The 27712-nt window shown below is 43.7% G+C and overlaps 2 long non-coding RNA genes across 2 annotated transcripts in view; one reads left to right on the forward strand and one right to left on the reverse strand.

The window, feature by feature from the left end:
• Nucleotides 1-2448, forward strand: part of LOC141108941 (uncharacterized) — a 159753-nt gene extending 157305 nt beyond the window's left edge. Inside the window, exon 3 of the long non-coding RNA XR_012236180.1 lies at nucleotides 2107-2448. This is a non-coding gene — a long non-coding RNA (uncharacterized lncRNA). The remainder of the gene's footprint in view (nucleotides 1-2106) is intronic.
• Nucleotides 2449-6850: 4402 nt separating this feature from the next.
• Nucleotides 6851-27712, reverse strand: part of LOC141109835 (uncharacterized) — a 171039-nt gene continuing 150177 nt past the window's right edge. The window contains exons 2-4 of the long non-coding RNA XR_012236244.1: nucleotides 10913-10992; nucleotides 7971-8130; nucleotides 6851-7352 (exon numbers count right to left, since the gene is read on the reverse strand). This is a non-coding gene — a long non-coding RNA (uncharacterized lncRNA). The remainder of the gene's footprint in view (nucleotides 7353-7970; nucleotides 8131-10912; nucleotides 10993-27712) is intronic.

Genomic DNA, 27712 nt, shown 5'->3' on the forward strand with positions numbered 1-27712 from the left:
GAAAGCACATCAAAGCACAAATATCTAGGTCCTACTGAACGTTTTTGCAAAATACTGTATTTTCACATCATGCGTTATGGTGTTCTGCAAAGCAGGTGCATTCTGTACGTGTGTTGGGGTTCTATTCAAAGTAAGTGGCTCTGCAACACACAGTAGCACACTGTGCATTTTGATCATCTACTAAAAGCATGGCCTTATAATGCATATGTACAACTGTATTAGATAAATTCGATTGTGAGCTCTTTTGTAGGACGTTGACTTATGTGACTGGTCTACCCTTCTCCATAAAGCACTGAAGAAAAATTATCAGCATGTAAATGATTGAAAAAAATGAGCAGGATGATAAAAGGTATCATTACATTGTAATCCCATAGTAATGTTTCACTAGATGACCACTAAGATCAAATCATCAGCTATAGATTCATAAGAGAATTTCTTTACATATTACTTTGCGTTAGCCATTTAGACATTTTATTGGGCTACACCTGTATTGCTACTACACAATTAATTCAGTACACATTGGTGCAGAGTGGACTTAGCCTTTAAATCTAATCTATGAATGTTCTTTTCTTGGCACAACTAATTTTTACTATTTTCTATATTAGATAAATGTCACTGGGAAGTGCTTCCACAAGCATTCGTTTGTCCTTTAAATAAGAAATAATTTAATTAGGAGAAAACACAATATTCATAATAATGATTAATTGGTAGAACATTTGTTACTGGTGAGAATCAATATGTAATTATGCTTCATTAACTGCACATCTAGTAAAGTTCATGATGTCTGGGTGATTCACGCTTGTTTTGTGACTGAGAAGCAGCAAGCTTGGATACAGGAGTTCATAAAAGGGGAGTTTTCACAGTCTGTGAAAAACCAAGAACCCCTTCATTTTCTGTGATCGCTCCCCTGAGTCCCCAACTATGACCTTTCTAGGTCTTCAGCTTTGCATTGGCATTTGGGAATATTAAGCATGTGCTGGCTTTTAATTGCTTCAGGTAAAGGCCAACAGAGAGTCTGCAAATTAAAACCACTAAATGACCAACTTACAGTCAATTATTTCTACAATAGTTAAAGTGTATCTAAAGCCAAAACATGTTTTCTAGTTTTGGATAGAGTTGGGAAGGGTTAGCACCCCTAAAAAAAACTCCAAAAAGACATTGCTATGTCTTGTCTCCTTAATAAAATAGGCCTGTGCACCTCTGAAATAGTGGTTCCAATATGAATTCAGTACACTTTTTTTTGCATATTGGAGTGCTGGTCTTTTTTTTTGGATTTTGTATTTGTAAATAGAGCCACTGCGGGTTTAGCACTCCCTTTTTTACCTGTCTGGCGGTGGGAGATAGTGAGGCACAGGTTGATGAATTTAACCAAGTGGAACACTTGTCCCGATGACATCCTGTTGTGGCCACTGCCCACGTTGCTCTTGGGTCCAGTAGGGTACAATATTCATACTCCCGAATGGAGAACTCTTCTCCTTCTCCACACATGCCAATTGTGGTATGAGGGGAGTTGTCTACTTGATGGTATGCATATGCAATGCATTTTATGTAGGTAAGACCATTAGAGCGCAAAGACAGAAAATAGGTGACCATCTGTATTATTTCTTGAAAGGGAAAACTTACTACAGTGGGCTATCACATAGGCTAACACCACAGATATCAACCAGAAGTGGTTACATTCCTGGAAGTAATTCCAGAAGACCTGCGGGGGTGGGGGGGGGTGCGACTGGGACTGCTCAATCCTACAACGAGAAACTATGTGGATTGAGCACCATGGATCTCAGCGCCATATACCCCCAGGTCTGAATGAGGTTCCCTCTTATAGGCCTTTTTATAACAACTTGATACCCATTATCACCATCATCCCCCCCCCTCTTTTTTCCCCATCCCCCCCCCTTCTCTCCCCTTTTCCCCGGTCCCTATCTGTACCGGACTGCTTTGGCAAGGACTCTGGATTGCAATATGTTTTTGTTTATTTATACATTAATGATGACTTTTGTCCATTCGTATTTAGGACTTGCATAATGTCAGGGCTGAGCTCAGCCCTTCCTTCTCAGAGCAGCCCGCTCAGCTGTCAGTTAATTGCCAGATCTAATCTTTCCACAGTGACTCACCTGGTGATGATATCCTGCTCGTCAGTCCTGCTAGCTACTTAAGCTGTTCAGTCCAGATCCTCTCTGCCTTCGCCTGGTCAACATATCAGAGACTCTCTCCTGTGTACCTGTGAAAGACTTGCTGGCTGACGTCCCTTCTGGTTCCTGATCCTGCTTGGTGTTCCACTACGCTGATTCTCCAGTTTCCTGATTTCCTGGCTTTCCTGAAGTACGCTGATCCCTGGCTTCCTGACGTCCTGGCTTGTCTGACTATCCGTTCATTTACCGAACTCTGGCTATGTTTGCTCTGTTTACCTTTTACTATTATTATTAAACTAGTGTGATTTTTACTGCACTTCTGTCTCGGTCTGATTCATGGTTTCTGAAATATACATTTAATTTGTAAGTCTATGTTGTTTTATTATATTTCTTATAAGTTTTTCTTACTAGTTAGCTAGATGTTGTTAGTTCATTTCTTTTTTTTTTAAAGGAACTGAACCCCATTGATCTTTGATCTCTTTCATGTTGTTCAAGTAGATCTCTGCTTCTCAAAGGTTGCCTACCCCTGCTTTTAAGTGTATGTAAACCCAAGAGCAAAAATGAAATATATTTCAGTGTACCAGCCCGCATATATGGTGGCTGCATTTGTTTTCTTTTATTTTTATTCTACTTTGCTGTATTTTCACTTGGTTACCTTGCCAGTAAAACTCTTCCTGTACTAGGGTGACAATGCTCAATCACTGTACTGTAGGAAGAGTATTGTCACCCTAGAACAGGAGGTTTGTTAGGAGTACCAAATGCCTACCCTTTGCCTCAACTTCATAACATGTGGGAAGGTGTTCTATGGTCTAAGGCCATATCTGCGATCAATCAGTCAACACAGACAGAGATTACATGAAGGAAATTTCTGATGAGATCATTTCTGGTGAAGTAATTTTTTGCACTTATTGTTCAGATATACCAAAACACTTTCAATGGTATATTTAACAGACCAAATAGAAGCAAATAGGAAAATGTTATCATTAGAATTTACAATGCTATATTTTGTCCAGTACTTTAATAGAGCTACTTAAAAGTGGATTCAACTATGAACTTGTTTATGTATTGTTGAACGTCAAATACAAGATTCAAGATGTCAGATCCAAGACTTACAAAAAACATATTTTGTAAGTTAAACTCTATGGGTCTTTACTTATGTAACCCTGGTCCTCTGGATCCACATGGCCAGGGCACCACCCTATACAGCTTGCACCCATGTTTCTTGAAACTGGATACAACTATGCAGAAGAGCTTAGCGAGGAAGACTCTTATGGCCTTATGTCCAAACCCAGTGAAGAGAGCCATATTTGTTAAGCTGTACATAGCTGGCTGACTATAAAGTTGCCCATGCATTTTTAGAAATCTAGCCAGTTTAGCAGGGACCAGACACATTTTGAGCCATGTATGTGCAGGCTGGTTGTACATAAGTCAATCTATAAATCCACTTATGTTCAACCAGTCTGTTGGGTTTTTCCTAAATGATCAGTGCCACCTGCTATTGCCGGCAACACTGATTCTGAAATTGGGAAAGTCTCCCCGCTGTGAGAATACAATAGCTCAGTGGGATCTGGATCAGTTGCATACCAGGAGTGGTGAGCGGGACAACCTAGCCTAATTTCTTACTGCCATCACTTAATGCTAATAGGGACTGCCCTTACCTAACAGCCCATCAGCCATCCCTTATTTACAGTCTTAAAGAGACAGCTACATGTGCACCACCTACAAAAGGCCCTCAATGAAAGCCGGCCAACACTGACAATTAGGTACTTGACAGTCACCTCCAGTACTATAGAATACTTACTTTATCTATCATTGATTGCCTGTGGCCTATTTTCTGTGTACTGTTGTAGAGTGCTAATCTACTAAAGCTTAAGTTACACATGTATGAGCAGCTTTCAGTCTATAACCAGGTGTGCCAGTGGAGACTGAGCAGTTTAAGGAGTCGTGCCAGAACTGAGGACCCATCATCACCAGTGTCTCCTGCAGAGGTAGCGCTACACTTTTTAAGGCTTTCTTTTATCTGGTGATCCAGGCTTTCTTTTATCTGGTGATAATTTATTTATGTAAAACCTTGATTCAAAAAGGAAAAAAAAAGGAAAAAAAAACTGCTGCTGTAACTGCTTGCATAACTGCAGTGTGAGCTGGGGTTTAGCTTTCAAATTCAAATGTATCTTTGAAATCAAACACGTGTGTGTGTGTACACATGCAAAGAAAGGTCAATGATTTTTTTTTTTGTTTTTTGTTTGTAAGTTTGTTAGTGTATGTAAATCTATGTTAGTTACATTTGTTAGTGTATGTAAATCTGCTAGTCCATCTAACACACTCCCCTCCCCCAGGATGATAATGCTGCTGTCCAAAAGTGCCCACGTGCTCCTTCATCCAGAGTGGGGGGCACTCTAAATACAGGATGTGTGATACTGGCATTATAGCAACGTATAGCCTTTGGAATTGCAGATGCCACCATTTTACTAATTGTGCTTTTATCAACACTGGTGATTACTTTTATTTTTATTTTTGTGGTTAGATGAATCATCCCCAATACTTCCATTTAATTTACATAATCACTAGGTTATAGCTACCTCTGGACAAATCCCGGTCGCCAAGCTGCCATGGCAACTGAAACTGAAAACAAACACTAGGCACCAGGATGTCTTTCCTATATCCTCTCAGAACTATGTGTTATAAAGGGGGCCTCTTGCAGCATGTACATTGCTGGGAATATTTGCCTGGCTTTCTCTTTATCATATGGTCAAATATGATAGAGAAAATACACATTTATCCTGGTCACCTTTTAGGCAAGTAGGCCTAATTGGGGGATTTCTATTAATAATGACTGTCACTGTGCCTGGCCCATAAAAGGCATAGGGGTATGAAACAATGACCCACAATAATCCACGCAAGAGCCAAGGATTATTGAAAGGGGGCTTGTAAGTTATATGGCTGCCAGAGATCCTGATTAAAAGAAGTATATATTGACTGTTGGGAGGGGTTTTGTAGGCATGTAAATATACACCGGGTAAAATTAGTATTGCACAGGTTTTTTTCGGTATATATATTTCTAAAGGCGCTATTGACATGAACGTTTCACCACATATGCATTCTATACATACAAGGAAAACAAAACAAATAAGTTCAGAAATTAAGTTTTATGTAATAAAATGGAATGACACAGGGGAAAAAGTGTTGGGCATATGAAGAAAGGGAGGTGCAAAAAAGGCATGGAAAGCCAAGACACCAGCTGAACCCTATCAGTCATTAGAAAGCAATCCTGACCCTTGTCAGTGCAAATTAATATTAGCTGGTTCAGTCTCAAATGATGGCCTAATAAACCTTATTAACCTTACTGTTGCAAAACATATTGATGGCATTGGTTACAGAAGGATTTCTGAACTTCTGAATATTCCAGCGAGCACTGTTGGGGCCATAATTCAGATGTAGAAAGAACATCATTTACCATATATCGGCCACGACCAGGTGCTCCTCACAAGGTTTCTGATAGAGGAGTGAAAAGATTTATCAGAAGAGTTGTCCGAGAGCCAAGGACCACTTGTGGAGAGCTTCAGAAAGACCTGGAATTAGCAGGTACAATTGTTTCAAAGTAATGCACTCAACTGCCATGGCCTGCATGCAAGCTCACCACACAAGACTTCATTGTTGAAGAAAAAGCATGTTGAAGCTGGTTTAAAATTTGCTGCATAACAAATGTGAAATCCTGGGAGAATATAGTCTGGTCAGATAAGATCAAATTGAACTCTTTGGATGCCATAATACACACCGTGTTTGGAGGTCAAGTGGCACTGCACATCACTCCAAAAACACCATACCAACAGTGAAGTTTGGAGGTGGGAACATCATGGTGTGGGGCTGTTTTTGAACATACGGTACTAGCAAACTTTGTGTCATTGAAGGAAGGATGAATGGAAAAATGTACCAAGACATTCTTGATAAAAATCTGCCAACATCTACCAGGATGATGAAGATGAAACAAGAGTGGGCATTTCAGCAAGACAATGATACCAAACACAAAGCCAAAGAAACTCTCAATTGGTTTCAAAGAAAGAAAATAAAGCTGCTAGAATTGCCCAGCCTGACTTGAATCTAATAGAATATCTGTGGAAAGAACTAAAGATCAGAGTTTATAGAAGAGGCCCACAGAACCTTAAATAATTGAAGACTGTGTGAAAGAATGGGCAAAAATCATACCTGAGCAATGCATGTGACTAGTTTTTCCATACAGGATGCATCTTGAAGCTGTCATTACCAACAAAGGATTTTGTACCAAGTATTAAATAAATTTCAGTTAGCGTGTTCAATACTTTTTCCCTGTGTCATTCCATTTTATTACATATAACTTAATTTCTGAACTTATTTGTTTTGGTTTCTTTGTATGTGTGGATTGCATGGGTTGTTACTGACATGCGGTGCAAATTTCATGTCAATATACCTTTAGAAATATATTTACCTAGAAAAATTGTGACCTGGTTGTTACATATTTCACCCACTGTATACTGGGGAGTTTTTGTATTGTTCTGTATATTGCTCTGACCCTGTGCACCTTTTTCTTTTCTTTTCTTAGAAATTGATCATGGTATTTGCATTTCTTGCTTTGTTCGATTTGGTACAGATGGGCTTTTAGCGCAGCCAATAGGCAAATTTGGCCTACTGAACCAGACAAATTTCGATCCATCTATGGCTAGCTTTTGGGAGCACACTTTGCAGAGGTACCTTGACATGGCAGTGTGGCTTTAAATGTACTGGCAAATATATGCAAGGAAAACCTCTGTTTTTATTTTTTTAAAACGTAAATTGTTGATTTTATTTAGGCTCGCTAATGAGTGTGTTGGGAAATTTTGGGAATATCCAACCACACTTCACACAGACTTCATGCAAAATTATACATTTTCCACTATAAAAATAATTTTCAGCATGGACATGTATATCAATAAAAAGTAGCTTATCAAAAAGTTTGGCCAATATTCACAAAATCACTCCCTTTTAATTTCGGGAATATTTTTGACATTTATGTTTTGGAACGTAAATATACCAAAATTATAATATAGACAATATAACTGAAAGTGTCTACCCCATAAAACATTCTAGATCTTAACTCAGTTTCTAAAATTGTTCAGTTACTTCTGTAAATGAAACTACGTGTGTTTGAAAAGGCTCCAAGAATTCTGTGCTGCAGACTGCCACATCCACCACCTTACCACATCCCACCTGTATAAAGAGAAGAAAGACATTTTTGTAGTGTGAAATGTGTCAGGCTACGGAACTCACAAAGCTCTCAGACACAAAAATTAAGAAAATAAAAATATATCCTTCCTGTGAACTCAGAATTACCAGTAAAGGGTGCCAAGAAATTTCACAACAATTTATAATTAAAAGCTACAGATGGTATATGATCTACTTATTTCTACAGGTGTTTGTTTTGGGAAAGGTATCTTTAATGTTGAATGCTTACTTATTATAGTCTGTAGCACTTGCTGTGGGTGCTGGAGGTCATACTATAAGAAATGAAATCTTTAGACAAAACACAATATGTAATCAATATTTTATAAATAGCTATTATTTGTATTCTCTTTTAGTTTTTGGCTTCAAGATTTGGAAAGCTAAGTAGTATTCTCCAAATTATGTACTACAGCAAAACTGATTCACACTAGCCATTATGCATAAGGCAGTTTGATTCAGCAACAGACACTCACACATCCAAAAATGCTGTGATTGCAAATCTACTTCTAAATTCCCCCCTCACCTTTACCCCTGAACCCCTTTCTAACTAACTGCTAGATTTTAAAATACTAAACTTAAAGAACCGATTTCTGAAACCATGATTACCTGAAACCATGGTCACATGACAGGCTGGGTCTCCAGTTTTCTGTGTTCTGGACTGTAGTGTGGGAAGGTCCTTCTTCAACTGCTTATGTTGCTCCCTGGTGATGTAGACACTTCCCATTGGCTTTAATAAGAGTCCGCCAGAGGGGGTCCATGCAGAATCCTGAAGAATTTAAGCAGCAACGTTAGAAGGTCATAATGCTAGGGGCAGCATCCACACTGATCTGAATGCAGGTTTGGATTACTGGTGTCCACTACTGGGTGAGGCACCGTGAAGGGACAGGTTATGGTGGACTGGAGTAAGTGAAACATTTGCCATACTATATTTTAGGCCCCACAATTTTGAGCCAAGTTTGATAGGAACCATTTCTAATCTGCCAGACTCCATCCATAAGTATTTTATCAACAAAAAAGAAACGCCTCCATGAAACATCTAAATGTAAGCAGTATATGTGTTCCAAAACTAAAGATGAGAACAATGAAAAATCCTATTGGATGGAATTATTTTCCAAGTTGGGCTGTAGTGTAGCTCAACATGCTTATGTTTGATTCATCAGCAGTTCAGTTAGGCAGGTCAAAAATCAGCCTCAAAATCCCTGAATCAGAATTCAGGGACTGTAGTGTGGGAAGGTTCTTTGACTGCTCATGTTGCTATTGGGAGAGGCATCTTGAAGGGTCAAGTTATGGTGGACTGGAGTAAGTGAAACATTTGCCATACTATGTTTTAGGCCCCACAATTTTGAGCCAAGTTTGATAGGAACCATTTCTAATCTGCCAGACTCCATCCATAAGTATTTTATCAACAAAAAAGAAACTCCTCCATGAAACATCTGAATGTAAGCAGTATGTGTGTTCCAGCACTAAAGATGAGCGACCAATGAAAAATCCTATTGGATGGAATTCTTTTTCAAGCTGGGCTGTAGTGTAGCTCGACATGCCTATGTTTGATTCGTCAGCAGTTCAGTTAAACAGGCCAAAAATAAGCCTCAAAATCCCTGAATCAGAATTAGAACACCATTGAAGTCAATAGAGATGAATTTCAGGTGGGCTGTACATACCATACTCCCACTGGTAGATGACAGATTCCTTGCTGTGGTAATACCACCAGGAATCCTGGGTGAAGTTATTGACCAAATGTAGTCAATGTTATCACATGGGATTTCTGGCTGTAAATTTAAATAGCTGCAGCTGGAAATCTGTTATTTAGAGGCAGGAGTGCGATGTGTACAGATCGATGAGTGACGGGTGATCATGATGGATGTTGATTGCCTCGCTGGATGACCTGATTGATGGAAACATCATCGCTGTGATTAATGCTGGATTTACTTCTGGAAGCATTAATAAACTTTATTTTATTTCTAATTCAATGTTGTTTTTTTTTCTTTTAAAGTGATTGTAAATTCTATTACACTACTTTTACCTACAGGTGAGCCTATAATAAGGCTTACCTGTAGGTACCGGCAATATCTCACATATTCACTATATCCGCATGTGCCTAAGTCATCCGCCCGCTTATGCCGTTTCTTCAGGAGCCGTGCTATGTCCAGCGGCTCCCACATGCATGCGTGGGAGTGCCAATCACAGCGCCGGAGCCTGCGAACCCGGAAATAACTCTGGGAGACATGTTGCCGGTCACAGCCCTGTGCGGGGACCGCTGCAACAGCTTCGATCTAAAGTAAGTATTTCATAATGAGCTAGTATGCGATGCATACAAGCTCATTATGCCTTTGTCTTGCAGTTTTTTTGTTTTTGAGTGTTTTTGAGTTTTTTAACACTTTTGAGTGTTACTCCCAGCCTTCTTTTTGGAGCAAAAGGAGGTGGGGAAGAGACCCTTAATCCTTAATATTTGGACAACAAAGGTGCTTTGAATGGGAAGGGGGCTTTGCCAACCTCCTTGTAAGGTGACCCACCCCCCCCCCCCATTGTTGAAAGGAATATGGCCTCGTAGGCTGCAAGAAGAAGGGAGGGCTGTTTTTTATTGTTCTGTGTTTAAATAGGGCCTCTATGATTTATATTCCTAAGAAGAACCTTTAAGTATTTTTTTTAAACAATGCTGAATTATTTGTATTGTTTATTATTTTGGGGGTCACTGATGCTGCTGAATTAAACCCCTAACAATTTGTTGCGTGTCTTGGATACACTGTCATTTAGACATCTATGACCATGACCATTAGAAGGAATTCCCATTCTTATTATTGAATTATTTATTTTAGAATGAAAGAATAGAATAAAAGAGGATTTTCTGACACATGCAAAAGGTGGGCAGAAACACCCAAAAATCCTAGGTGGACAGAAACAAGGTCTGAAATAATTATAGAAATATAAAAAAGCCAAAGATAAACCAGCCAATGATTCAATTGTACTAATATTTCACTTTTGTATATATGATAAACCCCTTTGGTTTTGGAGTGGCCTAGTCAAAGCCCGGACTTAAATCCAATTGAGATGCTGTATCATGACTTTACACAGGCCGTGAAAAGACTCATTGCCAGTTATCGCAAACGCTTGACTGCAGTTGTTGCCACCTAGGGTGGCACAACCAGTTATTAGGTTTAGGGTGCAATTACTTTTTTCACATAAAGCCAGGCAGGTTTGGACAGCTTTTTGCCTTAATAAATTAAATCATCATTTAAAAACTGCATTTTGTATTTAATCGGGTTATCTTTGTGTAATAATAAAATTTGTTGATCTGAGTCATTTAAGTGTGACAAATATGCAAAAAAAAAAAAATCAGACAGGGGGCAAAAACTTTTTCACACAACTGTATATACACAGTATATACTGTATATTTCTTGGAGACTTGCATTAACCATTACAATAGATGTCTCATTCTACCTGTTGAAACAAACCACTAGCATTCATCTATTTTAATATTATCAGTAGTAGAAGTAATAAACCTTTAAAGCCTCTAAACCTTAATCTAAATTATATTCAAATTATGTTACCTTTAATGGTCGTTTTATTATTTCTTATAATATTGATGCTATGTGTTGTTTTTACCAGGCAGACTGGTTAAATGACAATCCTAGTTAAGAAAAGAAAAAACATTTCAATGGTATATAATTAAAAATAGCCTAGCATCACAAGTAACTGTGTTGTTCAATTAAAAATGCATTTTTTTAGGGACATGTATTTATATTTTACACCGCTTTGACTTTCCTTTATGTTTTCCCCCTTAATCTTGTGTACAATAAGATGCTTATATTCCTTTATACTTCACCAGTGGTGTGGGACCCTTGTGTGGCACTAGATGCCCTTTATGTCATTTTACCCATAATGCATAAAAAGGCTCAGTGTTCATCTGTGAAACTGACAGACTCTTAATAATATGTGACACTGTTTTGGGGGGAAGGGGGGGAGACCAGATATAAGGAGCTTGTGTTTGATATGTAGCCCATAATAACTGGAACTTGTCGACAATGCTGTGACACTTGTCAATTACCAGCTGGCAGAAAATGCAGATCACATGCATAATTCATTAAAACTGTACCCTTTGTTGTCATGCTGTCTGATGTAGATTTACAGCGTAATCGAGCTGTGCCTTTTTTTAATATATATATGGAAACATATTTTAATTAACCCACAGACTCTTCTCAATGTCAAGCATAAACTTGGATGCGCACTGTAATGCGATTGCTTTGCTTAAATGCTTTATGCAAATACATGAAAATATTGTTAGATGTAAAAGAAGTGTTTTAGGTAAGTTCTATAAAAAATAAGGTTTGTGTATTTCTGCTTCTATAATTTTTGTATACACATATATCTGGAAGTACAAAAAGGGTTGTATTCTATATTATGCTCTAAAAGTAGTCATTGACCTGATGCTGTGGTTGGGTAACGCTGGTATGTGTTCTGCAGCAAGCATGTTATATTAAATAATTCTTCCCCCATATTATGTCCTGTCGGCCTCAGGTCCGGTTCTGTTCCTAACTGATGCAGTAGACACACAAAGAGCATACACTATCGACACTAATTGATGTGAGTGTTAATTAACACTTACTTCTTATGGGAAGCTATTTATAGACCCCTCTTACACCCTCCTTCCTGAAGTAATCCTGCTTGTTTTTTTTAATAAAATGTAATATTTTTTATAAATACTTTACATTTTCTGTCAGGTCCCATGATCATGGATCATTCCTCTTCTCCCCTGGCAGCAGTAATTGATGGTCTTTAGCCCTCAAGTGAATGCTGCACTATCCAGGAATATTATTATCTTAGGCATAGTGTCTCCTGGCTCACAGGAGGTTGGTTGGTTGGTTGGACTTTGGTTGCACAGCTTGGTCTGTATGCAAACTTAAGAAAAATATGAAGATGTAAATTAAAAATAGGAATTCATAAACTATCAATGCATGTATTGTTAGCATGGCGTTATGAGAACATAGTATTTTTGGTGATAGTGGTCAGAATTAGCACTCTGTTGATTACTAGGAAATATGTGCCTGTTCAATCAAAGGGTTTAATTTAGCCTCAATGTTTTTTGGCATATTTGTGATTCATATCACACTGCTATTAATTAGTGCCCAGTCTGCCAGTGTTTAGGCTGGAGATGTATTATTTGGTGAAATGGGGAAGATGGAGTGTAAGATAATTATGGAGGTGGGAAGGTAGGGAGGTCAGAGCAGGAACTCATCATGGACCACTGAACAAAGAGGGCGAGTGAAAGCTGATCACCGGCCATGGAGGCAAATAAAGGAGACAGGATAAAGGCTTATAATGGCAGGGAGTGGAGCAAAGAGAGGAGCTACAAATATCCATGGACCACTGGACTTGAAAAAGCAGAGATAGAGGAGGTTGTAGACCAGAGGGAAAGAGAGAGAGCAAAGACAGGGGAGAGGACTAGAGAAAGAAGGAGAGAAGACAGGCAGGACATGATTATAGACTAGGGGAAAAGGAAGGTGCTTCGGGGGGAGGGGGGGCTGGGGTTTGGGGTAGGTTACAGTGTGAGCTGACTTTTGGGCACGGAAGTATCAGGAACCATGAATCAGACCGAGACAGAGGTATAGTTAAATCACACTTTTTTAATAATAATAAGGTAAACAGAGTAAACGTAGTCAAAACATGCCAGAGTTCAGTAACCAGATCAGGTAGTCAGCCTAGCAAATGTCAGAGAGACAGAGATAAACGTAGTAGTACAGCAAGCATAATCAGGAGCCAGAAGGAACGTCAGCCGAGCAAGTCTTCAACAGGAACGCAGGTCGAAAGTCTCTGTGATGTTGAAAAAGGTGAAAGCAGAGATCAAGTGAGCTGGACGGCTTTAAAGTGGATGTAAACCCAATGTCATCCTTTCTAAACTACTGCCATAGGGGTTATCTATAAGGATACACATGCCTCTTGCATGTATCTTTACCTGTCAAATGTCTCCCCTCTGTCTGTTATGAGAGCCGAAAAACTGCAGATTCTGTGGGTGGATCTGTTGTCTGGAGCTCGGTGGGTGGAGTCGTGATGTCAGTAGACTCCCTGCCCACCTCTACACTTCCCTTGTCAACATGCATTTTTCTCCTGTGTATTTCTTACACTGAACTTCTGCTATGATCTCTAACATCCAGTGAAAAGACAGGAAAGTAACCACATGACTTTAGCATGCCAAATCATGCTGAGGTGTGGAACATCCAATCCTGGCAGAGCAGCAGAAGAAAGGAGTGGGAGGAAATTAAAAAATAATGCATGTGTCTTAGGCTAGTGCACAAGATATGTAAATCACCTGTCACTCACAGCAAGGGGGAGTATTTGACAAAGTTTTTTTCTGTTTGTCAAGATTTATCTCACTGAAAAATTAAAGAGGATTGCTCAGAGATGGATTAACTCTTTGTGGCAAGACTGGGCTCAAATGATAGGAAATCTTATACTCTATATTATGACATTAAAAAAAATGAATTTTTTCGGGTTTACATCCACTTTAAGTAGGCAGGACTGACAAGCAGAATCAACAACAGCTGGCTAACTGTGGAGAGAGATGGGTGCTGGCAATTAGCCGACAGCTGAGCGGCCAGCTCAGAGAAGGAAGGGCAGAGCCCAGCCCTGACAGTACCCCCTCCTCCAAACCCCCCCCTCGGAGGACCACCGGGCTTGAGGGGAAAACGTCTATGAAAATCATGGAGGAGGACAGGCCATGTACGTCTGAGGATGAGACCCAAGAGCGTTCCTCCGGACTGTACCCCTTCCAATGCACCAGGTACTGTATGGGTCCACGGAACCTACAGGAGTTAACAATGGATTGTACTTCATACTCCTCATGGTTCTCAACCTGTATAGGGTGAGGACGTGGCACCGAGGTGGTAAAGTGGTTGCAGACCAAAGGTTTCAATAAGGAGACATGAAACACATTTGAGATGAGTATACAAGGAGGAAGGTCCAAAGCGTAAGCCACTGGGTTAATCCTGCAAGGATACAGAAAGGCCCAATAAACCGAGGTGCGAACTTCGAAAAAGGAACACAAAGTGGGAGGTTGCGAGACGACAGCCAGACTCTGTCCCCAACCTGGTAGGAAGGCACAGGCAGGCGTCTGCGGTCAGAATGGAGTCTGTACCTATCGTTAGCATGTTGCAAAGCCTCCTGAACTTGTGCCCAAGTGGAAAAAAAAACGCGGAGATGCTCCTCTAACGTAGGAATACTCTGCGGGACAAACGAGTCAGGCAACATGGAAGGTTGGAAACCATAATTCGCCATAAACGGGGACAATCAGGAAGCAGAATTCAAGGCACTGTTGTAATCAAACTCTGCCCATAGTAATAGGTCTGACCAGTTGTTATGATGGTCACAAATATAGCAACGTAGGAATTGCTCCAAGGACTAATTGGCTCGTTCTGCGGCCCCATTAGACTGCGGGTGATACGCAGAGGAGAAAGGAAGCTGAATTCCCAACTATACACAAAAGGCTCGCCAGAACCAGGAGACAAACTCACTACCCCTGTCCGAGACAATCACCTTGGGTAACCCATGTAAGCGAAAGATCTCCCGAGCAAAAATGGAAGCCATTTCCTTAGAAGTGGGCAACTTCTTTTTTTTTTAACATAAAGTTTATTTATTTATCTCAAACAAACAGAATACAAAGCAAGTTACTTTAGCTCAAGACAGACAATGTACAATGATCTTCCTTATCATATCAAGTCAATAAGTACACTGCAGGTAATATAGTTCAACCTCATAAACAATGACAAGAGTAGAGTTGTAAAGCTTCAAATCCAGGTTGCTATAAAAGCCCCCGTGGGGGGGGGGGGGGGCGGGTAGAAAGGCCCAGCAGGGGTCCTCTAATTTAAATTACATATTAATCTTGTATCGGGGAGGTCTTGTCCAGGACAGAGTTACTTAAAGCAGGGATGATTGGACAGCCAAGAGTGTAGGTTATAGTACTCAGTTATCTATGGAATAGTCAGGTGTTTTGCCTCCACCCAACCCGCCCAGACCCTATCAAACTTTTTCGGGCAGTTCCTTCCCATATATGTTAGTTTATACAGGGGCAGGGCAGCATTGATGAGAGAGAGCCATAGTTGTTTAGTAGGTGATTGAGGCTGATTCCAGTTAAGGAGGATCGCCTTTCTGGCATACATTGCGGTGTAAAAAACAAATAATTTTTTCCTTTTGGGGGCCTCAAGAGAGTCACATATGCCCAGCAGGAGGGGGAGAGGGCTGTAGGGGACCCTGACTTTGCCCACCGAGTTGATATCATCTAGGACTGTCTTCCAAAAAACCACTATCCTTGGGCATGTCCACACTATATGATAAAAGTCTGCATCATCATCCGAGCCACACCTGGGACAGGTGGCTGTTCTATGTGTATAAATTTTTGCAAGGCGTGATGGGGAGTAATAAGCCCGGTGTAGAAATTTTAATTGGGTAAATCTATCCCTAGAGGATATGGTCAGAGTTAGGTATTGCTGCACCCCCTCCTCCCAGTCATCATCAGTCAGGTCAGGGATGTCATGCTGCCAGGTTGTCAGCAGTTGTGAGACTTTAGACGTGTCCAGCAGGGTCAGCATATTATAAATAGACGAGAGTAGTCTAGTGCCTTCAGGTGCCCGAAGTTCAGTTTCCAAATCCGACATCCTCAAAGTTATCGGGCTGGGAAACTGGGAGCGAAATGCATGTCTTACTTGGAGAAATCTAAAAAACATCCGGTTTGGGAGGCCTTTTCTACTTTTCAGATCATCGAACATCATCAGTTGTCCCTGCGATACAATATCACCAAGGGCAACTATTCCGTATCTAGCCCATATGACGGGATCTGGAATCGACTGAAAATGACTCAGCCGCGGGTTACCCCAAAGAGGAGTCACAGGTGACCACGTATTTTGTTTTTCCAATTTCACTTTCACTGTGTCCCACACCTTAATGGTCGTTTTCATGGGCACCGATATTTTGGGATTGGAGCGGGGCCCTCTATGTATGAGGTTCCATAATTCCGAGTAGGAACCAATCAATGCGGCCTCCACATCGGATGCCAGATTAGCGGGCTCCTCTGCGAGCCACCACTTTAACGTCACCAGGACTGCCGCCCAATAATATTTTAAGAAACACGGGAGTGCCAAGCCTCCCAGCGTAATCGGCAGTTGTAGTGTTGTTTTTGCTATTCTAGGGGCCTTCCCATTCCATACAAAGGATATGACCAAACTGTCCAACTTGGCAAAGAAGGAGAGAGGTATGGGTACAGGAGTTTGTCTGAACAAATAAGTGAATTTGGGCAGGACGGACATCTTAATTAAGTTTACACGGCCCACTGGACTAAGGGGAAGGGACTTCCAGGAAGAAAACTGGTGGGTCACTCGAGACAACACCGGGGTCAGATTTAGGCCAATAAATTGGCGAAGGTCTCTGTGTATCTCTATGCCAAGGTATCTGAACTGTGATACCCGGCTAAGCTGTGCGTCCGAATGCCTAGGAGCAACCCCAGAGTGCAGTGGGAACAATACTGATTTTCCCCAATTAATGCATATTCCTGAATATCGCCCACACCAATCTATAACCTGAAGCACTTGTGTCAGTGATTGTCCGTCGTCTTTAAGATATAACAAGGTGTCATCGGCATACAAGGACACCTTTTCCTGTAGTGGACCTATAGTAATACCTTGTACTTGTGAGGTGGATCTAATAAGGATAGCCATGGGTTCAATCGCCAGTGCAAAGAGCGCCGGAGATAACGGGCATCCCTGCCTTGTTCCCCTACAAAGGGGGAAAGACGGAGAGAGAACCGCTCCAGTACGTACTCTGGCCGTCGGGGACCTGTACACTGCCTCAACCCAGGAGATGAAGACGGGACCAAATCCAAATCTGCGGAGGACCTCCCACAGATATTTCTATTCCACAGAATCGAAAGCTTTTTCTGCATCCAGGGAGGCCACTACCACTTGGTCAACGTCTCCAATCCCCGAGGCCAAGACAGCATACAGTCTCCGGAGGTTAATGTCTGTGCCCTTGCCCGGCATGAACCCCGATTGGTCTTCGTGCACTAATGTCAATATTACTTCATTGAGACGCCTGGCGAGTATTTCAGTTAGAATTTTTGCATCAGAATTCAACAGGGAAATGGGCCTATAGGATGAACACAGTTGGGGATCTTTCCCTGGTTTGGGCACTACGACTATAATCGCTTGTGCCATAGAAGGGGGGAGAACTCCTTCCCTTAACGTTTTAACTAGCATGTTGTGTATTCTTGGAGCCATTTCCTCAACATATTGCTGATAAAACTCAGGAGGGAATCCATCCACTCCAGGAGTTTTTCCTGGTTGTAGAGAGCCCAAGGCCATTTGGACCTCTTCTAGTGTGATTGGACTATCCAGGGACTGCCTTGGGGTCAGAGTAGGAAATTCCACTTCATCCACTTCATCCAAGAATCCAGATAGCTCTTCTCCAGAGTATCCTGCCCGTGATGAGTACAAATTGGAATAGAATTCCATAAAGCATGTGTTTATATCTACTGGGTCTGTCTTTATTGTTCCGTCAGTCGCCTCAATTCTCGCTATAGTGGGGGTCGTGGATTGTTCTTTAGCAAGCCAAGCTAACAGTCTCCCCGTCTTCCCCCCCTGTTCAAATATTTTTTGTGACTGAACTAATTGTTTTTTATTAACTTTGGCTACTCTAAGAAGCAGAACCTCCCTATACGCTGCTTTCATGTCTTGTCCTGTGATGGGGTTAGCCGTGAGGGCAAAGTCAGATTCGAGAGTCTGAGCCTTGGTCTCCGCCTCCTCAAGTGTAAGCATGTTATTTTTACATTCCGTAGTAATAGAAGACATATAACATCCTCTGATATAGGCCTTGAATGCATCCCAGTCATTACCCGGCGAGGTTGAGCCAGCGTTTATAAACCAGTATTGTCTAATCAAGGTGGCCATCTCAAACTCTATAGTCGGGTGGTTTATCCAAAATCTAGACAGACGCCAGATTCTATCAGCAGGGGGTGTCGCTGCTTGTATAACACAGAACATCAGTGAATGATCCGATATTCCTCTAGGGAGGATCCTGACCTCTCTAATCTTAGGCAAAAGGCTGCCACTGGCATAGATGAGATCGATGCGAGATAGCGTGTTGTGTGAAAGGGAGCAGCACGTGTATGAGCGTTCATTAGGATATTTCCATCTCCACACATCCTCAAAACCAAATATACCCGCGCATCTAGATAGGGGAAAGTCTGTGGCTGGGTCGGGTGTGAGTCTATCCCGGGACAGATCCGGTGCTATATTAAAGTCTCCTGCCATAAGGACATTATCTGTGGGATATTGCGCTAGGAGGGGGATAAGGTCATGGATTAGGGACATGTCAGCTGGGGGTGGTAAGTAGATGCCCACCACTACCATCTCAACCGTATCAATAATTGCATGAATTAGTATATACCTACCTCCAGGGTCCAGCTTAACATCCAATAACTCAAATTGAAGGGACTTATGAGTCAATATACTGACTCCACGTGAGTAGCTAGAGTGGGTGGCATGAAAGTGCCGCCCCACCCAGGGGCGTTTGAGACTCAGTATCTTACTCCCCACTAGATGTGTTTCTTGCAATATGCAGATGTGGGGGTTATATTTCTTAATATACTCAAACACTAGGGAGCGCTTTATTTTATCGCCCAGTCCCCGGACATTCCAGGAAAGAATTCTCAGGGGGGCCATAGCATGGGAGAATATATAAATGCAAGGATTGAGTTACGGTCAGCTGGACCCCGGGAGGCCATCATCCTCATTAATACACTGTACCTATGGGTCCGCCATGGATCCGGGCAGAGCAGTGGCAGGGCCCAAATCCATAGCACCCCTGAATAATGCACATTGTCACACATTTATCTTATATAGTAAAAAATAACACTATAAAACAAGAAAAAACAAAAACCTAAGCCCCTCCCACCCCGCACAACCGCTGTGGAACTCGGCGTGCCTAGACCCCAAACAGAACCCATCAAGTTCTAGGAATTTCTCCCACAAAACAAAGAAACAACCCCCAGAACGGCACCACACAACAGAGGGGCGGTCAAAGTTCGGTGCAGTCCAGAGATATCCGACCGTGTCCTGAGGATAAAGGAAGCATTATAGGAATCCATATAACTTGTAAATTAAAAAAGGTAAACTAGATAATAAAAATCGAAAAGAAAAACACCTAGCCGTAGCTAGGGGCACACACTTTTAAATAACCTGTAGCACATAACCCCCACAGTCCTGCCCATGAGGCCTTAGGGAATAATGTTCTCCTCCATCGGTCTCCCCTTCCCCTAGGCCACAAAATATGGTGTGTCTGTGCTGCCATAGTGCCCACTTACTGGACGGTGGTTGAAGATAAAGTCACCACTTGGAGCTCCATGGTAAATAGAAAGAAAAAAAAAAAAAAAAAAAAATTAAGGACTATAAAATTCAGGAGAAACAGCTAGGGAGCCATCCACCACCCCAGCCCCTCCATCCCCAACAGGCACCTTTTAGTGAATCAAAACCGATAACATGGGGGGGGGGGGAGGGCTGCAATAAAGCTGTGTGAGCAGTAATATGACCTAAAGTCGTCATCTAGGGATATGTTGGAGGTAATAGGCATATTGTGGCCACGAAGTTACTTCTAAGGTATTAGGCCGCAACTTTGGAGGCAAACATAAGCATTTCTGTACGGGCTACTCCTGCCCCCTACGATCTTGGGGTAGGGTGTCCAACCAGCGGGAAGCCTCCTCTGGCGAGGTGAAGTATCGAGAGGATTCTCCATCAATCACTCTAAGGCGAGCCGGGAACAGCATGTTATACTTTAGCCCTTTTAGGCGCAGCTGTGCTTTGACGTGGTCAAAGGTTCTACGGAGCCTCTGGGTGTCGACAGAGTAATCTGGGAACATCATGATCTTGGTGTTTTCGAAGCGAAGCTCCGGGATCTTCCGGGCCTCTCGGAGAGCCAAGTCTCTGTCACGGAAGTTCAGCAACCGAAAGATGAAGGTACGTGGTGGGGCCCGAGGTGGGCCTCGCACTGGAGGCATCCTGTGCGCTCGTTCTACCACGAAATGCGGGGAGAATGGGGCCTGAGGGAGTAAGGTACGAAGCAAAGTCTCTGTGAAAGCCGTGGGATCTCGACCTTCGGCGCCCTCCGGAAGGCCCACCAGCCGCAAATTGTTTCTGCGACTATGGTTCTCACTGTCCTCGGCCCGCGATTCAAGGATCTTTACCTTGGCTTGTAGAGTATGGATAGAGGTCCGGTTGTCTCGAACAGCATCCTCCGAGTCACCAATACGTCGCTCTGTTTCAGTCATGCGGTCCCGCATCTTGTCCATATCTCTGCGCATGAGCCCAAATTCCATTTGCAGGGTGTCGATTTTGGCCGTTAGGGTGTTTTGGCAGCCAGAGATAGCCAACATGAGAGCTTGGAAGCGGTCTTCCTCCGAACCCGGGTCTGCAGGGACGGTCTGGGACGCCATGTTTGTGTAGCTGGTCCCACCCGCCGGGGTCTGCGACTTTCGCTGTGTGGAAGCTTTAGAGGTATGCCCACCTGTCTTTGTGGAGCCAGATCTGCCTCTTCTCATGCCCAGTTGCCCTCCACTGCTGGATGGGATAAACTATAATGTGGGCCAGCACACTGCACAGGTTCAGACTGTTAAATCTGCAGCTATAGGAGACCCCCAAAGTCCAATACCTTACTTTATCTGTTGTGGACTGTCCTTTAGGTCGCAATTAGGATGTAGGCTTCTACTGTATCTCTTCCGGCGGTCTGTGGGTGTAGTCACTTCATATGTAATGCATATGTCTCAGGCTGGGTTATGGCTTCCCCTCTGCGGATTACATCAGGGATTGATTTATTTGTTAAAGGCTGCAAGATGGCGGCCGGCGGCCTGTATGAGGAGCCAGCTTAGCTGCACTGTGGGGTATGCTGTGTCCCTGCTCGTCTCCCCGGGTCCCGCTGCGGCTTACCTCCGGGTGATGGTGCTGTATAGTGTCCGGCGGCCCTCTACACTCCGATCGCGTTACTCGAGGCCGGGGATCGCGGAGGCGCTGTAGGCCTCAAGATGGCGGATCCCCTCTGGAGTGTTGCACCAGCCGAGGGCCTCCGAGGTGCCGCTGCGTCCTCGTCCGTCTCCCCTGGAGCTCTTCCCCTCCTGCAGCCGGATGACTTAGTTTTAGGTATTGTTGCGGACCTCCGTCCGTTGATTTCGGCACTCAAGGCCAGGGATTGCGCGGGCCGCCTAGGCCGCAAGATGGCGGATCGCCTCCGGGATATGGAGCCAGCCGATGGCCTAAGGCCTAAGGCAGCTCAGTCAGGCAATCTGCCTCCTCAATAACCCCCTGTTTGGATGCTGATGCCATCTGGCAGCACGTAGGGGTCTGTGTGGGAAAAGGGCAAGGAGTTTTGAGGCAGGATTCCTCCGGATTTTAGAAGGACCGACGGAGCTCCTCTGGGACACGTCTGCTTCCTACTGCATCCGGACACGCCCCCCCGGGCAACTTCTTAAGTGGAACTAAATGACACATCTTTGAGAACCGGTCAACCACCATAAGGATAACAGTGTTGCCTTGGGAGTTGGGTAACTCCACAATGAAATCCATAGACAGGTGGGTCCAGGGCCTCTCTGCATTGGGTATGGGTTGTAGGAGGCCCACTGGAAGGTGTTGTGGAGTCTTTCTCTGAGCACACACGGAACAGGCAGCTATGAAGGCAGTTACATCAGTCCGTAGACTAGGACACCAGAATTGTTGGGAAATGGCCCAAATGAGTTGATTCTTATCAGGGTGGCCAGCTGCCTTGGGAGAATGGTAAGTCTGGAGCATGGCAGTAGAGCCCCTCTGGGACAAAGCAGCTCTCACTAGGTTTCCCAGGAGGAGCATGGACTGGAGCAGCAAGAATTTTGTCACCCAAAGGAGAAGTAAGACTGGTGCGAACTGTAGCCAGAATATGATCAGGAGGAATCACAGGAACCGGAACCGACTCCAACTTGGAAGTGGAGGAAAATTGTCGTGACAAGGCATCAGCCCTTACATTCTTAGTACCAAGTAAAAATGAGACAATGTAATTAAAACTCAACAAGAAAAGAGCTTAGCCTCAGACAAGAATGTGAGATTCTTATGGTCAGTAAGAATGAGAACCAGCACAGTGGTACCTTCAAGGAGATGTCTCCATTCTTTCAGGGCTAAAATGATTGCTAACAGCTCTCTGTCACCAATCTCATAATTGCACTCTGCAGGTGACAATTTCTTGGAAGAGTAGCCACATGGATGCATAGCGCTCTCAGAGTTAGGACGTTGAGACAGAAGGGCACCAACTCCAGTCTCAGAAGCATCAACTTCTAGGATAAAAGGCAACGTAGGATAAGGATGTGCCAGCACAGGAGCAGAAACAAAGGCAGCATTGAGACTCTCAAAGGCCTTAATGGACTCTGGAGACCAACTCTGTGGGTTACCGTCCTTTCTGATCATATCAGTCAGGGGCTTGACCAGAGACGAGAAGTTATGAATAAACTTCCTATAATAGTTGGCAAAGCCCAGGAAATGCTGCAGAGGACTAAACCCACAGGTCGGGGCCACTATAGGACTGCCGAAAGTTTCTCTGGGTCCATCGAAAAACCAGCAGTGGAAATGACATAGCCCAGGAATTTAACCTGTTCACGATGGAACTCGCACTTCTCCAGTTTACAATAGAGATTGTTTTCTCTTTGTTTCTGAAGCACACAACAGACACCTGTGTGGTGGCTCTCCAGGGACTTGGAAAATATGAGGATATCATCGAGATAAACCACCACACATAACTGCAACAAATCTCGGAGGACATCATTAATAAACTCCTGGAAAACTGCCGGGGTGTTACAAAGGCCACAAGGTATTACAAGGTACTCATAATGGCCTGTTCTGGTATTAAATGCAGTTTTCCACTCGTGGCCCTCCTTAATCTGCACGAGATTGTATGCCCCTCTCAGATCAAGCTTTGTGAAAACCACTGCTCCCTTGAGGCGATCAAATAACTCTGTAATCAATGGAATCGGGTAGGCATTCTTAATCGTGAAACGATTAAGACCCCTATAATCAATACAAGGTCTCAGTTCACGGTTCTTCTTCTTCACAAAGAAGAAACCAGCACCAGCAGGAGACGAGGATTTGCGGATGAAACCTCGAGAAAGTGTGTCTGCAACATACTCCTCCATGGCCTTATCCTCCAAGACCGACAAAGGGTAAACCCGGCCACGAGGGGGTATGGCACCAGGTCGAAGGCCAATTGTGCAATCATAAGGCCGGTGTAGAGGCAAACTACCGGCTTGACCTTTGTCAAAGACATTGCTAAAATCGCAGTACTCCTCCGGCAGGGAGGAGAGTGAAAAGGTGCACAGGACCTTGGCTACCTTCTGGAAGCATGTCTCACTGTATTGTGGTGACCAGAAGAGAACCTCAGCACGGAGCCAATCAAAAGAGGGGTTGTGCCTCTGTAACCAAGGATAACCAATAACCAGCGGAAACCTAGGTGAGGAAATAACTTGGAATATGATTATCTCATGGTGAGGAGCCCCTACAGCCATGGACAACAGAACCGTCTCATGAGTCACATGGGCAGGCTGTAGAGGTCTCCCGTCAAGAGTCTCAATGGCAAGTGGAGTGTCACGTAGCTGCAGCGGAATCGAGTGCTGCGATACAAAGGCAGCATCAATGAACAGGCCTGCAGCCCCAGAGTCGATTAGAGCCTGTATCTCGATGGACGACAGCCCAAGAAAGGGTGACCAAAACCAGGGGCTTATCCTTCTGGATAACTGGGGATGAAACACGCCACCTAAGGTCTGTCCATGACAGGACCTCAAGGTTCGGGCGTTCCCTGGATGGGTAGGACAAGACTTCAAAAAATGAACTGCCTGGCCACAATAAAGGTACAATCTCTCCCTCCTCCTAAAGGCTCTCTCATCCTCGGAGAGATGCGTGAAGCCCAAGTGCATGGGTTCATCTTCACTGACCGACTCGGTACCAGGAGGCATGGGAGGTGAGGGAGGCACGGGTGGGTTTGCAAAGCTCGGAGGCAAACGTACAGGAGGCTTCCGCAAGCGCTCTTTAAAAGAGAGTCTTTCTCTGAGTCTGGAGTCAATGAGGATGGCAAATGTGATCAACCTCTCCAGCTAAGTGGGTATATCTCGGGCTGCTATCATATCCTTGATGGAATCCGAGAGACCATGAAAAAAAGCAGCCACGAGGGCCTCAAGCAACCTCCGCTGCCAGAGTACGAAATTCAATGGCATAGTCGGCAACAGTTCTCGTACTCTGTTTGATGGACATGAGGCACTTGGCAGCAGAAGCAGAGCATGCGGGTGCATCAAATACCCTTTTAAAGGAGGCCACAAACTCAAGGTAACTCAAGACAACAGGTTTTTGCTTCTCCCATAGAGGGTTTGCTCAGGCCAAGGCTCTCTCAGAAAGCAAAGCTATCACAAAACCTACTTTGTTTCTATCTGTGGGAAACGCCTGGGGCAGCATCTCAAAGTAAATCTCAACCTGGTTGAGAAACCCTCTGCATTGAACTGGATCGCCCCCAAATCGCTGGGGAAGCGGAGCGGAACCAGACATACCTCTTATAGAGGTAATACCCGAGGCGGGTGCCTGCACAGAGACTGGCGCAGCAGCAGGGATGGCCTGCAACTCAGGTTGTACCGGAGCAGCCACAGTGGGAGATTACAGGTGAGCTGTGTGACTCAGGAGCATTTGTAACGCTATGGCAATCTGATCCATGCGTTGATCTTGCTCATCCAATCTGGAAAAAATATTACCAACAAGTAGATTGACTGTATCTTCTGAATTCATAGCCTTTGCCTACTATCAGGAACCATGAATCAGACCGAGACAGAAGTATAGTTAAATCACACTTGATTAATAATTATAACAATAAGGTAAACAGAGCAAACATAGTCAAAACAAGCCAGAGTTTAGTAACCGGATCGGGTAGTCAGCCAAGCAAATGTCAGAGAGCCAGAAAAAAATGTAGTAGTACAGCAAGCAGGATCAGGAGCCAGAAGGAACGTCAGCCGAGCAAGTCTACAACAGGAACGCAAGAGAAAGTCTCTGTGATGTTGACAAAGGCAAAGGCAGAGACCAAGCGAGCTGGACGGCTTTAAGTAGGTAGGACTGAAGAGCAGAATCAACAACAGCTGGGTAACTGTGGAGAGAGATGGGAGCTGGCAATTAGCTGACAGCTGGGTGGCCAGCTCAGAGAAGGAAGGGCAGAGCCCAGCCCTAACAGGAAGAGAGGAGAGGGAGAAGGGCTAAAAGAGAGAGCAGCTGTGTTCTTTGGTGGGTTGTAGAGAGGAGTCAGAGAAGGAACTGATTGTTGGAGAAGGCGAAAGAAAGAAGGCAGAGTGGAAAAGAGGTGTAGCAGGAGTAGCCAGAACTAAAGATAAAAATGATTTATGAGGGGAAAACATGATCATGGTGGGTGAGGGGCAGAGGCAGAGTAGAAGCAAAAAATGGTATGAAGGGGAAGGGGGATCACAGGATGAGGGGATTAATAATGGGAAGGAGAGGGAGGCAGAGTCAGAGATGTGCTTTACCAGTGATGGGGTAACAGAGGAGAACTGGATTATACCTGGGAGGAGAGGGAGGCAGAGTTGGAAATGATCATGATAGGTGGTGGGGGGTCATAGTAGATGTGGATTATACCTTAGAGGAGAGGGAGGCAGAGTGGGAGATGATCATGGTAGGTGGTGGTAAATCAGTGGGGAACTGGATTATACCTACGAGGAGAAGGAGGCAGAGTGGGAAATAATCATGACAGGTGGTGTGAAATCAGTGGAGAACTGGATTATACCTAGGAGGAGAAGGAGGCAGAGGTGGATATGATCATCGCAAGTGGTGGGGAGTCAGAGGAGATTTGGATTATACCTGGGATGAGAGGAAAGCATTATGGGAGATGATCATGGCCAGTAATGGGGAAGCAGACGTGAACTGGATCATAAATGGCAGTAGAGGGAGAGGTGACCACGATTAGGGGAGGAGAAATCAAACAATTGTTGGTAACAGAGCAGGTATTGATCATTCTTGGGGATGCAGGAATGAATTTAATCATGATGAGGGGAGGCAGAATAGGTGGTCATGGCTGGACTGGAAGTAGAGATGGGCGTTGATAAAACAATATCGCTACCAGGGTGTGGAAACTTTTTATGACTTTGGGACCTCTCAGAGGTGCAATGAAAAACTCTGGAAGGGATCGTATTCTGCTGCTTCTGTTCTTGGTGGCATGTCTCCAGCTGTGAAATAGGGATGAGCCGAACACCCCCCAGTTCGGTTCTCACCAGAACTTGCGAACAGACAAAAAATTTGTGCAAACATGTGAACAAAGTCTATGGGACACAAACGTGAAAAATCAAAAGTGCTAATTTTAAAGGCTTATATGCATGTTATTGCCATAAAAAGTGTTTGGGGACCCGGGTACTGCCCCAGGGGACATGTATCGATGCAAAAATAAGTTTTTAAACTGGCCGTTTTTTCAGGAGCAGTGATTTTAAGAATGCTTAAAGTGACACTAAAGGTTCGTTTTTTTTTTAAATAACAAACATATCATACTTACCTTCACTGTGCAGCTCTTTTTGCACAGAGTGCTCTTCTGGGGTCCCTCAGCGGCTCGTCCCTACATCAGATAACCCCCTGGGTGTGCTCTCCCGGGGGGTTACCTTGCGGGCACCCTCCTGAGTCCAGCATTCAGCGTCCATAGAGGCCGAATGCAGGACTTGGCCCCGCCTCCCGCATCTTTGGATTTGATTGACAGCAGTGGGAGCCAATGGCTGCGCTGCTATCAATCTATCCAATCAAGAGCCGAGAACCCCCCAGAGGGAGAGAGAGCGCTTCCCCGTGGGTCCAGTTCAAGGGTTCAGGTAAGTAAAATGGGGGGGTGGGAGGCCGGTCACTGACAGGTGTTTTTTCACCTTAATGCATCCATAAAAAACACGAACCTTTACAAACCCTTTAAAGTGAAACAAAAAAAATGAAATATTCCTTTAAATATCGTGCCGGGGGGGGGGGGGGGGTTGTTTGTAAAGTAGCACATTTGATCCCATGTTTAGAAAAGTATTGCAGCAAAATTACATTTCTAAAGGAAGAAATGTAATTTAAAATTGCCCACGGCTGTAATGTATTGCCAGATCCCGGCAATATATATAAAAAATCATTTAAATTAGTCCATACCAGGCCCTTCGGGACCCCAAAATCCATACCAGACCCAAAGAGCCTGGTATGGACGGGGGGAACCCATGTCATTTTTTTCATAATTCTGTCATAGGGCTCCCCTTAACCACTTCAATACACTATATTATATACATACTCTGAACTGCAGTATATATACTACAC

The sequence above is a fragment of the Aquarana catesbeiana genome, linkage group LG01, assembly GCF_042186555.1.
Source record: "Aquarana catesbeiana isolate 2022-GZ linkage group LG01, ASM4218655v1, whole genome shotgun sequence".
In the NCBI taxonomy this organism is placed as follows: Eukaryota; Metazoa; Chordata; class Amphibia; order Anura; family Ranidae; genus Aquarana; species Aquarana catesbeiana.